Source organism: Bufo bufo, chromosome 1 (assembly GCF_905171765.1).
Source record: "Bufo bufo chromosome 1, aBufBuf1.1, whole genome shotgun sequence".
In the NCBI taxonomy this organism is placed as follows: Eukaryota; Metazoa; Chordata; class Amphibia; order Anura; family Bufonidae; genus Bufo; species Bufo bufo.
The window spans coordinates 100,841,559-100,853,038 of record NC_053389.1 but is presented as its reverse complement, the minus strand read 5'-3'; positions in this window follow the sequence as shown (position 1 = coordinate 100,853,038).

Here is an 11,480-nt window from a genome sequence, read left to right as displayed (position 1 = left end):
CATCATACAAGAGGTAGAGAAGAACATCTGCCAGATCTTCTCATGGAACTGGCGGTGACACAGTTGTGTGCGGTTCTGCTGAGATACCGCAGCTATACAGAGGGACATACATTATTGGAACAACTAAGTGCAACTGGTGTGATATACCAGTTGCCCCCCCAAAAAACTGATTGAGGCAGGGGTGTGATATACCTGTTGCCCCAAAATAAACTGATTAAGGGGTTTGATATACCTGCTTCCAGCAAATACTGCTCTTCTATAGGGACTTTGTCACAGGCTTATTTTGAAAATAACAGGGGCCATGGCTCGCCTTGCTGACGTTCAGCGGCGACACCATTTGCCCGTCAGACATCTGATTTGTGGCTGGAACTCCACCTTGTATATGCTTGATAGGCTGCTCCAGCAGAAACGTGCCGTTAACGACTACCTGTAGGACAGGTTCTGGGTGTAACGGATCTCCTGGCACCCCCACTGGGTACCTCTGTTGATGGATGCTCCTAGTGCTTCCCGAGAGCCCCAAGCACTCCACTTGACACTGTAAGCACTGCAGACCCCACGAAACACCGCAGCTTGATTGGGGTCTCATCGTCTCCTACCCACCCTGGACCTACGACAAGGCTCCAGTGGGTGAACCTCTGTTCCTTCAGAGAGCGATACAGGAACAAGCTCTTAAAAGAGCTCAGTGATTATAGCCAGGGGAGTATACAGCGTATAGCATTCCCCAGTGTAGATACAGCCTTTCCCCCCACACATGAGATGAGGCTCTATGTTGATGGTAAAACAGGAACTCCCTTTATTGAAGATCAACTCAGCATATATACAGTTCAAGAAGTCTAACAACATAACGCAATCAACCATGAACAACATGCAAGCAGACATCTTCACCCCCTCCATAATGAATGAATAGGGAGAGAGGAGACACATGTGATGGGATTATGGAAAATGGCCCCTGATTGAAATACATATTTTTTTTAGGAATTTTCGCCATTGATCCCCCTCTGGTATGTCACTGTCCATGTTGTGGGACGATTTGTGCACTTCTGATAAGTATTTGGTGGCTGCAATAATGACCTGAAGGTTTTTCAGGTTCGCCTGCCATTAAAGTGAATGGGGCCCACCGTGAACTTGAGGTTCGCGAACATTTGATCGCGTTTGCGCGTTCGCGAATTGTCTTGGCCGATGTTCGTCCATCACTAATTACAGTTACCGGCCATATGCATTCTGCATTTTGCGGAACGGAACATCCAGCCCACAATAGAACATTCCTACGGACAAGAATAGGATATGTTCTATATTTTTGCAGATGGCATGGAAGTGAATGGGTCCGCATCCAACCTGCAAAAAATTGCAGATCAGATGCAGACATAAAATACATTCGTGTGCATGAGCCCTGATGCTGTGGACTTTGTTGCAGCATTCATCGTGTAAATTCTGCAGGGTTGCCACAGATTTCAGCATTGCACAGAGTGAAATCTGCTGTGATAATCCACTGCATTTCAGTAACAGAGTTGCTGATGCTGTGGATTTTTGCAGTAAAACCCCAACCACTTGTATCATACTGTGAATTGCTAAGGATTTGCAGTCAGGAGTTCACAATGCATATCGACCGTTGTTGTTTTGCGGTCCATTTTTCACGGATCCGTTGTTACGTATCTGAGGTTTTTTTCCCCTGATTTAAGTCCTCTTCCGTTCCGTTATTCCACAAAACATATCCGTATGCGATCCGTTTTTTTGCGGATCGGAAACAGTAACTTATTAATCACCAAACACATGGGCAGTATGGGCTGGGCATGGCATTTCTACAGTATGTATCCGCAAAATACGGATGAAATACGGATGACATACAGATGTGTTCCGTGTGAGTTCCGCATTTTTTGCGGCCTCGGAACGTGAGTTGCAGCCAATAATATGACATGCACTACTTTTTTGCGCAACAGAAATACGGAAACGGATTGCACACGGAGTACCTTCCGTTGTTTTTGCGGACCCATTGAAGTGAATGGTTCCGCATATGGTCCACAAAAAAAATGGAACTGAAGCGGAAATAAAATACGTTTGTGTGCATGAGCCCTGAGGCCGGGTTCACATCACCGTTTAGTTGTCTGTCCTTGTGATCCTTCAGAAGAACAGTAAAATAAACAAAAAAACGGATCCTGTATTTTAAGCATCCATTATGCTCAGTTAGGGTCCTTTCACACGTCCGCATGAATGGGTCCGGATCCATTCCCCAACGTTGCGCACACAGTGTGCTGTCCGCATCCTCATTCCCGGTCTGCGGCCCCGAACTTCCGGTCCGTGGCCCTGGAAAAAAATAGAACATGTCCTATTCTTCTCCGCAGCTACGGACAAGAATAGGCATTTCTATTGGGGTGCCGGCCGGGTGTATTGGGGATGTGCAAAACACTGCGGACATGTGAATGGACCCTTACCCTTATTTTGCATCCGTTTTAGCCATTTCCATCCAAGATCCGTTATTTTAGATGGAATAAAAAAGTCCTGCATGTACATATAACAGATTTGAGATGGAAATGGCTAAAACAGATGCAAAATATGCCTAAGGCTACATGCACACAAACGTATTTTGTTTCTGTGTCCGTTCCGTTTTTTTTTGCAGATTGTAATGGGTCCGCAAAAAATGCAGACAGCACACCGCGTGCTGTCCGTATCCATATGTCCGTTCCGTAGCCCCGTTAAAAATATAGAGCATGTCCTATTCTTGTCTGTTTTGAGGACAAGGATAGGCATTGTTACAATGGATCCGCAAAAAATGAAACAGATGCAATACAGATGCCAAAAGGATGTCATCCCTATTTTTTGTGGATTAGTGTTTTGCAGACCGCAAAACACATACGGTCGTGTAAATGTAGCCTGAGGATTAGGCCTCATGCACACAAACGTATTTTCTTTCCATGTCTGTTCAGTTTTTTTTTGCGGACCGTATACGGAACCATTAATTTAAGTGGGTCTGCAAAAAAAAAAACTGAAGTTACTCCGTGTGTATTCAGTTTCCGTATGTCCGTTCCACCAAAAATTAGAACATGTCCTATTATTGTCCACATTACGGACAAGGATAGGACTGTTCTATTAGGGCCAGCTGTTTCATTCTGCAAAATACGTAATGCACGCGGATGTCATCTGTATTTTTTGCGTATCCGTTTTTTTGTGGTTGTGTGCATGAGGCCTAACGGATGCTTAAAATACAGGATCTGTTTTTTGCCTATTTTTCTGTTCTTCTGATGGATCAGAACGGAAAACTAAACAGCGATGGGACCCAAGCCTTACCCTAGTGATATTAGGGGCTTCGGCAGTCGGACCCTCCGGGACCAGCTGGCTCTTTAGGCCGTATTCCCATCATAGCGGAGGGGTTCCTTTTTCTGCTCTTACAATAGAAGTGAATGGTCCGTCCAAACATGATGACGCAATAGAAATCCATGGTAATAACTATTACTGGGCAGCAGCTAGTTAAAAGAAATCCCTGCACATAAAGGGAATTCTCAACACGGGAAAGTGAACCTGGCTGACGACATTTCCATTTTGTTCTGGAGAAGAGGTTTTTGGCAGTCGCACTCCCAGTCACATATTATTTATGATATTGCCTGGTGTGTCCAGAGCTGGAGAGGCCTCTGTCTGTTATGCGCGCCCTTGTTTTAGCAACTGCCTGGTTACAGGGAGCCTCGCCGCCGGCCCGGTGTTCAATGCTTTCTCATGACTATGCTATGTTCTGCTTAATTTATACATTGCACATGCCAAGGCGGTCCAGCCCACGCCAGATGTATGTATGACATAGATTATTCCACACTTCAGAGACTGGAAGCGGCCTGCAACTTCAAGGCAAACATCACACCTCCAGGTTCTCGATACTAGACTTTGTAGGAACAGACAACATATAACTTGTACAGATACATGTGTGCTTGTAGGTAAAGGGGTTGCATGGGATTAGGAAAACATGGCTGCTTTCTTGCTAAACAGCACCACACTAGCCTACAGGAACTCAGCCCCACACACTTTAACTGAGCTGAGCTGCAATACCACACACAACCTGTGTACAGGAGTGGCGCTGTTTTACAAAGAATACTTGCTATCTGAACCTGCACAACCCCTTTAAGGCTGGGATTAGATATTGACTTTCCATAGGGATGTATAGGTATCATGTACATACAAATTAATAGTCATTTGAAAAAGTTGCACAATTTTGTCATCATGCCATTACTTGACGATCAGTGAGGGATGAACCTCACTAGAACGAAGGGGCGAGCACTAGGAAATCGCTGGGACCACCTCGGCTGGTTTTCTGCACTGCACCATCCCTGACATAGTGCTCGGCAGGTTCAGAGTTAACCCCATTCATCTAGATCGTGCGGATACCCATCATCTCATATGGCCCCTTTACACCACCGACAATCGGCGAATCATTTGTCAGATGATTGCACAGAAAATCATTTGTTGGCTGCACATCACCACATGTGAAGAAGGGATGTGCTGCTGCCAAATGAAAACTGTGTAAGGATGAACTAATGGCGGATTACAGTAGAGTATTTTGGGCAGCCGTTCAGGGCCCAAGGGGACCTGAAACACCCATCTAGATTTCATGGTTTCTCTAGGGAATATATCCAGGGCTTAGGTCCTGAATGTTTTGCCCTGTGCCTCATATTTACAAACTGCGGAGTGATGCTGGAGCTGATGGCTCACTCTCATAGGTCACAGGCCACTGCACCAGGAGCCTAGGAGGCTGATGTGATGGCATCACCGCAACCACGTGCACCTGGTCTCAGGCAGTGTGATGATGTCATCGAGAGTGCCTGCATCAGGATAGAGACAACTCAGGCCACGGGCCTGAAGAGGACTATGGCCTCCTTCACAAAAAGCTGGAGTGGAGTGTTTTTTTTTTTTTATCACTACTACTGGGGCGCTATAACTACTGGGACACTAAAAGGGGGCATTTTAAATACTGAGTGTTCTAAAGGGGGACTCTATAGCTACAGAGGGTACTACATGGGGGCATTATGATTACTAGGAGCATTATGTAGCTGGCCAGCTAGGACCTGTCCTAGGTTGCTAGTATAGCTTATATGTGTATACAGCTAGACCTGACAATAGCCTTAATGCAGTTCCTATGTTTATGTGTTAAAGACAAAAGCAGAGTTATTTACTGTGACATCATGTTTTGGATGTCATATAACTGTTATATTTTGTGTTCACAGAAGCAGAAAAAGATAATATATGCCTTTAAGATTAATTTTGTAATGCAGGGTAAGCTCAGTGACACAGCAGAAATAACAGAAAGCATAGTGTTAATCTGTTGTTGCTGGGCAGAAGTCTAGACCAATTACAGCCAGCCTCACACACAGTCTGTCTGGGAATTCCCCCAGCTCCTGCTGCTAGAATAATTATTCACCAGACAGGAGCTGAAGAGACGTTCACTCTACTGAGAGCTGTGTTTTATGGAAACAATAGGCCAAAATAGGTAGTTAAAACAGTTATATAATGTTCATATTGTTAGTGTTTAGAACTGTATACTGAACTAGATATATATGTGTTTACTTACAGTTCCACCAATTGAAACCATGCAATTGCAAGCTACAAATTGCAAGCTACAAATTGCAAGCATTCAGATTCCATATTGCAATCCAAATTGCATACAACAATACCAGATCATACTCAACCAATCTGCAAATAGTCACTGCTAACTGCATACTGCAAGTAGAACTATTAGTTAGACCTCAGATATACCTCTCAAAGAGATCATAAAGTGCTTAAATAACTTAAAGTGACAGTACAGATACTGAAGAGAGAAATATATCCATTTTATGTTGAATGACAAGATTGAACAGTTGAACCACCATCTGAATCATACCGCCATTTTGTGATATCTTTTCAACACGTGTTTTGTACATGGACTATCTGCTGCGGAGGCGGCAGTGTTATATATGAAGAAAAGTTGAAGTTAATAAATAAGTAATTTCAAGCATTTAGTGTGCTCTGTAAACCTACTGTTTCCACAGAACGGTGCTAGAGGAATTACAGAGTAATAGACAGTCTGGTTAGACTAAAAGTCAGAGATATCAAAATTCTTCTAATACCACAGCGCAAAAGGCACTTTATAGTGCTGCGCCTGCCACACATTACTGGGGAACCTATTATAACTAATTATACATATTATAACTTCTGGTGCACTACAAAGAGCACATAGATATTGGAGGTGCTAGATGGAGCATTATAACTACTAGGGGCACTAAAGGGGACAGTGTAACAGCTAGGGGTGCCATAGATGGCATTATTGCAACTGTGGCCACTATACAGTAACTTTATTACTACTGGAATAACTATGGGGTAGTATTACTTTTGGGGGCACTGTAGTGGGTGGACATGTCCTATATTTAGCTATAAAATGTGCACCACAGACCTACTGAAGTAAATACGTCCGCAAAAGAAAAACAGATGCAACATGGACGTCATTAATCAGATAAATAAATCCTCAGTCCGGACGACCTGCTTAAAGGCCCCCATAAACAGAGTATTGTTGGAAGAAACCCACCATTCTCTAATGCAGGGGTGCACAACCCATGATCTACAGAGCCAAGGTTTGCGGCCCCCATCCTGCTGGACAGAAACACAGCTGATTTATGAATAGGAGAAGGAAATGTGGCCACTTAAAGAGGTTTTTTTTTTTGTAAAAATTATTTTTTTAACAAGTTACAACACAAGATTCATACTTTCCTGCTCTACCCCGCCCCACTGTCTCCATGTTCTGGTCCTAGCCCTGCTGAAGCCAGTCATTGGTTGGAGCGGTGCATGTGACCATGTCCATAGCCCAGGGCCGGTGCAAGGATTTTTGCCGCCCTAGGCAAGATAAAAATTGCCGAACCCCCTTATCAGATCTGCCCATATCATGACATCACATATGTTCCACCCCTTTCTCAGCATTTAAATTAAAAGAGAGTTATATGTTGCAATAAAGCCCCCTATTAAGAATGGTGGAGAATAACTACCATAACTTAAGCCATAGCTAAAGAAACAAGCCTGGGGTCATGACACTTGATGACTTTTACAGAAGAAACTGTATATTGTGTGGCACAGTGTATGCTATATGTGTATAACATAAACTTACAATTACTTGATTTGACCCTTGGGGATCTCGGACACCACTTCAACACTTTGGCCGGGGGCTCGGTGGAGCTGATGTTTGTGCTTTATCCTAATGAGAAAGATTTCATAGTAAGGATTTGGAGAAGGGGCAGAGGGGTCGCAGAGCAGGGAGAGGCTGGTGCTGCTACTAGGGGGTCATACCATGGGGGAGTAATAAAGCCCACCATAATGCCCCCCCCCCCCAGTAGAAATAATTCTCCTTATAATGTGCAAAAAATACCCCCTTGTAATTCCCCCAGTTGAGCTAATGTCCCCATAGTGCCCCCATAATGTGCCAGTATAAAATACCCCTATATAGTGCCCCTAGTAAATGCCCCCATAGTGCTCCTCTCCCCCTCTCTCCTAGTGCCCCCCATAATGTACAGTATAAAATGCCCCATATATAGTACCCCAGTAGATGCCCTCAGTGTCCCCCATAATTTGTAAGTATAAAATACCCCTTCTCAGTGCCCCCGTAGATGACCCACCATAATGTGTCCCAGTATAAAATGCCCCTATACAGAGCCCCCATATAAAATAGCCGTTCTTTGTGGCCTCAGTAGATGCCCCTATAGTGCCCACCAATAATGTGCCAGTAATAAGTGCCCCCATAGATGTCCCCCAATAATGTGCCAGTAAAATGTGCCCTCATAGATGCCCCCCAATCATGTGCCAGTAATAAGAGCCCCCCCACCATCATGTGCCAGTAGCCAGAGCCCCCCAATATCATGTGCCAGTAGCCAGAGCCCCCCCATATCATGTGCCAGTAGCCTGAGCCCCCCCATCAACATGTCCCAGTAGCCATAGGGCCCCCCTATCCCTATCATGTCCCAGTAGCCATAGGTCCCCCGATCATGTGCCAGCCCAGTAGCCACCAGTATTGACAAAAAAAAACAAAAAAAAACACTTATACTTACCTCCATGTCAGCGATGCGATGCACGCCTCTTCCGGCCTGTGTCCCGCGCTGTACGCCTTTTTTTTTTTAAACCGCACACTTCCGGCGCCCCCTGCAAAATTTCTCCCTAGGCGGCTGCCTAGGTCGCCTTACAGGTGGCGCCGGCCCTGCCATAGCCTGCCAGATGTAAACAGTGCCGGCACTGGAAGATGAAGACTGTGGGGGTAGAGCGGAGGATCGGAGCGGCAGCGAACAGGTAGGTATAAATCTTCAGTTTCAGGTGCCATGCAGCAGGAATTTGTTAAAAATCATTTTTACGGGGAATTCCCTTTAAGTCCCTATGACTGCATGATATTCGGACCAATTACTGGGAACAAGTGTTCATAGGAGCGCTCATTCCTGACATCTGGCCTGTATATTCGTGCTGCTGATCAGCCAGTCAACGAGCAATGACTGTTTTGTCAGCTGATTTGCATATTTTATCAGGTTGAAAAAAACATAGGATTAGGCCTCATGCACACGACAGTATTTTTTCATGGTCCGCAAAACGGGGTTCCGTTGTTCTGTGATCCGTGTCCATTTTTTTTTTCCGTGTGTCTTCCTTGATTTTTGGAGGATCACCAGACAAGAAAAGTGAAAAAAGAATCTAAGTCAAGTTTGCCTTGAAAATGATAGGAAAAAAACGGATCACGGACGCGGATGACAATCTTGTGTGCCTCCATGTTTTTTCACGGACCCATTGACTTGAATGGGTCCGCGAACCGTTGTCCGTCAAAAAAATAGGACAGGTCCTATTTTTTGGACGGACTGGAAACACGGATCATGGACGCGGATAACAGACGGTGCATTTTCCGAGTTTTCCACGGACCCATTGAAAGTCAATGGGTCCGTAGAAAATCACGGAAAATGGAACGACGGACACGGATGCACACAACGGTCGTGTGCATGAGGCCTTATTGTGAGCACATCTCTGCTGCCGATAATCAATAGAACTGAATGAAGGAGGAATGACTGTGGTAGCAATCATTCCTCCCTATTTATACATTTTAGGTTGATGTAAACGAGCACCGATTGACTCTTTTTACAGCTCCTTGAAATAGAGCGATGTGACAATGAGGCCCCCAGACAAAAAAACTTTGGGGCTCTCATCCTCCCCCCAGATAATGATGGGGGGGGGAGGATTCTGTTAGGCCCCTTGCAGACGAGCGTGAGCGGTTGAGTTCCGGATGCGTTCAGTGAAAGATGCACAATTTCACAAGCAAGGTCATTCAGTTTTATATGCGATCACGTTTAGTTGTTCAGTTTTTATCGCGCGGGTGCAAAGCGATTTAATGCGTTTTGCACACGCGTGATAAAAAACTGAAGGTATACAAACAACATCTCTTACGCTACTTTTACACTTGCGGCAGAGTGATCCGGCAAGCAGTTCCGTCGCAAAACGTATGCCAACTGATGGCATTAGTAAGACTGATCAGGATCATGATCAGTCTTAAAAATGCATTGAAATGTCGGATGCGTCTGTCCGGTTTCATCCGGCATTTATTTTTTTCATCTTTTTTCGGTCTGCGCATTCCAGTATTTTGAATGCTGGATCCAGCACTAATACATTCCTATGGAAAAAAATGCCGGACTTGCATTCAGGCAAGTCTTCAGTTTTTTTTCGCCGGAGATAAAACCGTAGCATGCGCGGAATACTCGCTGTTCTGAAAGGGGCCTTATTCTCCGATCAGAGGAGTCCGGCAATTACTTTCTCCTCTTTCCCGATCGATAGCACATACGCACTCAGCTCATTTATGTATATGTGGTAGGGGGATAGCTAGATGGCGCCTCTGATCCGGATCTATGAGAGGAGTATTATATCTCCACACTATTGTGAGGTACAGGGGTTATATCTCCGGCATATTGTACTGTGGCAGGATTATATCAGTAAGAACTTCTGAGAACCATATAATCAAGATGTGGGGATTATATCATCAGACTCACGTACTGTAAAGAGATTATGTCCGCAAGATAAGAGACTGTGAAGGATTTATAACACCAAGGTATTGTAGCCTGATGGGATTATAATACTTTGATCATCCCTTAAAGCGGCCACTGCAGCTGATTCCCTTTCAAGTGAATGAAGCTAGGCTGCAATACCACGTTCAGCCTATGGACAAGAGTGGCGCTGTTCCTGGGCAAAACATTTAAGCAATCACCTAATATATTCAGGTCAATTCACTAATAAGGGCAGTACCTATATCCTGTACAATTTCACAGAAATATATATATAAATATGTGCTTTATAACATGCCCCGTGATATGTCCTATGGTGATGGCGGTCAGCCGGGTCTGAGGATAACAGATGATCATTATATACAATATTCTCTTGTGTCATACATGTTTTGCAGATTTAGTTCCAGGGTTTGTTGTGCAAAGCAAAATTCAAGAGAAACCTCAACAGAGTCCATTCATCCAGTGTCCCCTGTGGATGTTCCCCCTGATCAGGGGTCTCTGGGCTCACGCTCATCTTGTGACCATTTAAACTGCAGTCCTGAGGTCACTAAATCTGAGTTGGTCAATAGGAAGAGTCATCCAAAGTTCATGAAGCAGAAAATCAATATCAGCTCTTTCATTGATCTGTCATAGTCCATAAACTCTTCTTAGACACCAAGCAATTAAAGGGATTTTTTTGGGGACTACAATATGGATGGCTTATCCTCAGGCTGATCTGATCGATGGGGGTCTGACTTCAGGAACCCCTCCAACCTGCTGTCATGGCACTTCGGACAGTAGGCCAGTGACATCACGTTCATTGGTCACATGGCCTATGTACAGCTCAGTCTCATTCAAGTGAATGGGCCTGGGTTGCAATACCCAGCACAGCCACTATATGATGTACGGCGCTGTGCTTGGTAAACTCAGGGGAAGCTGCAGGCTGGAGCAAAGCCTCGTCAACCACCTGATTGGCGAGCAGTTGAATTCAGGAGGACATGTGTGGTAGCTAACTAGGTACATAAGTACCTGATTCTCACACCACTGATAGCTCATTATGTACCTAGTCAGCGGCAAACAGGAGGGCTTGGGTGGCCCCCTGAGGCCTCGGCCCTCCGGAAAATTTCCCTGCAAGGTCTATGGCCAATCTGCCCCTGTGCACAACCCCTTTATTAAACTGTAGGCCTTTTTCAATGGACACATGAGTGCTGAGGTGACTTGAATTGCCATTCAAGGGTTAAGGGTTTCTTCGGGATGGAGCACTGCCATGAGAAGACATGGCTGCCTATTTGCGGTTTTACGTGAAGTCTGAGTATGCATGAACCTGTGGAACAAATCAAAAGCTCAGGAACAGAAAAACAAATCTGATATGAAGGTAATTTTGAAGGAAGGCTGCTGGAATGATCCCGCCGCCAGACTGCGGAGCGCGGTATTCGCAGCTCACTGCGACTCCCACTTGGATGTGGTAATAGTCGAGAAATGCCT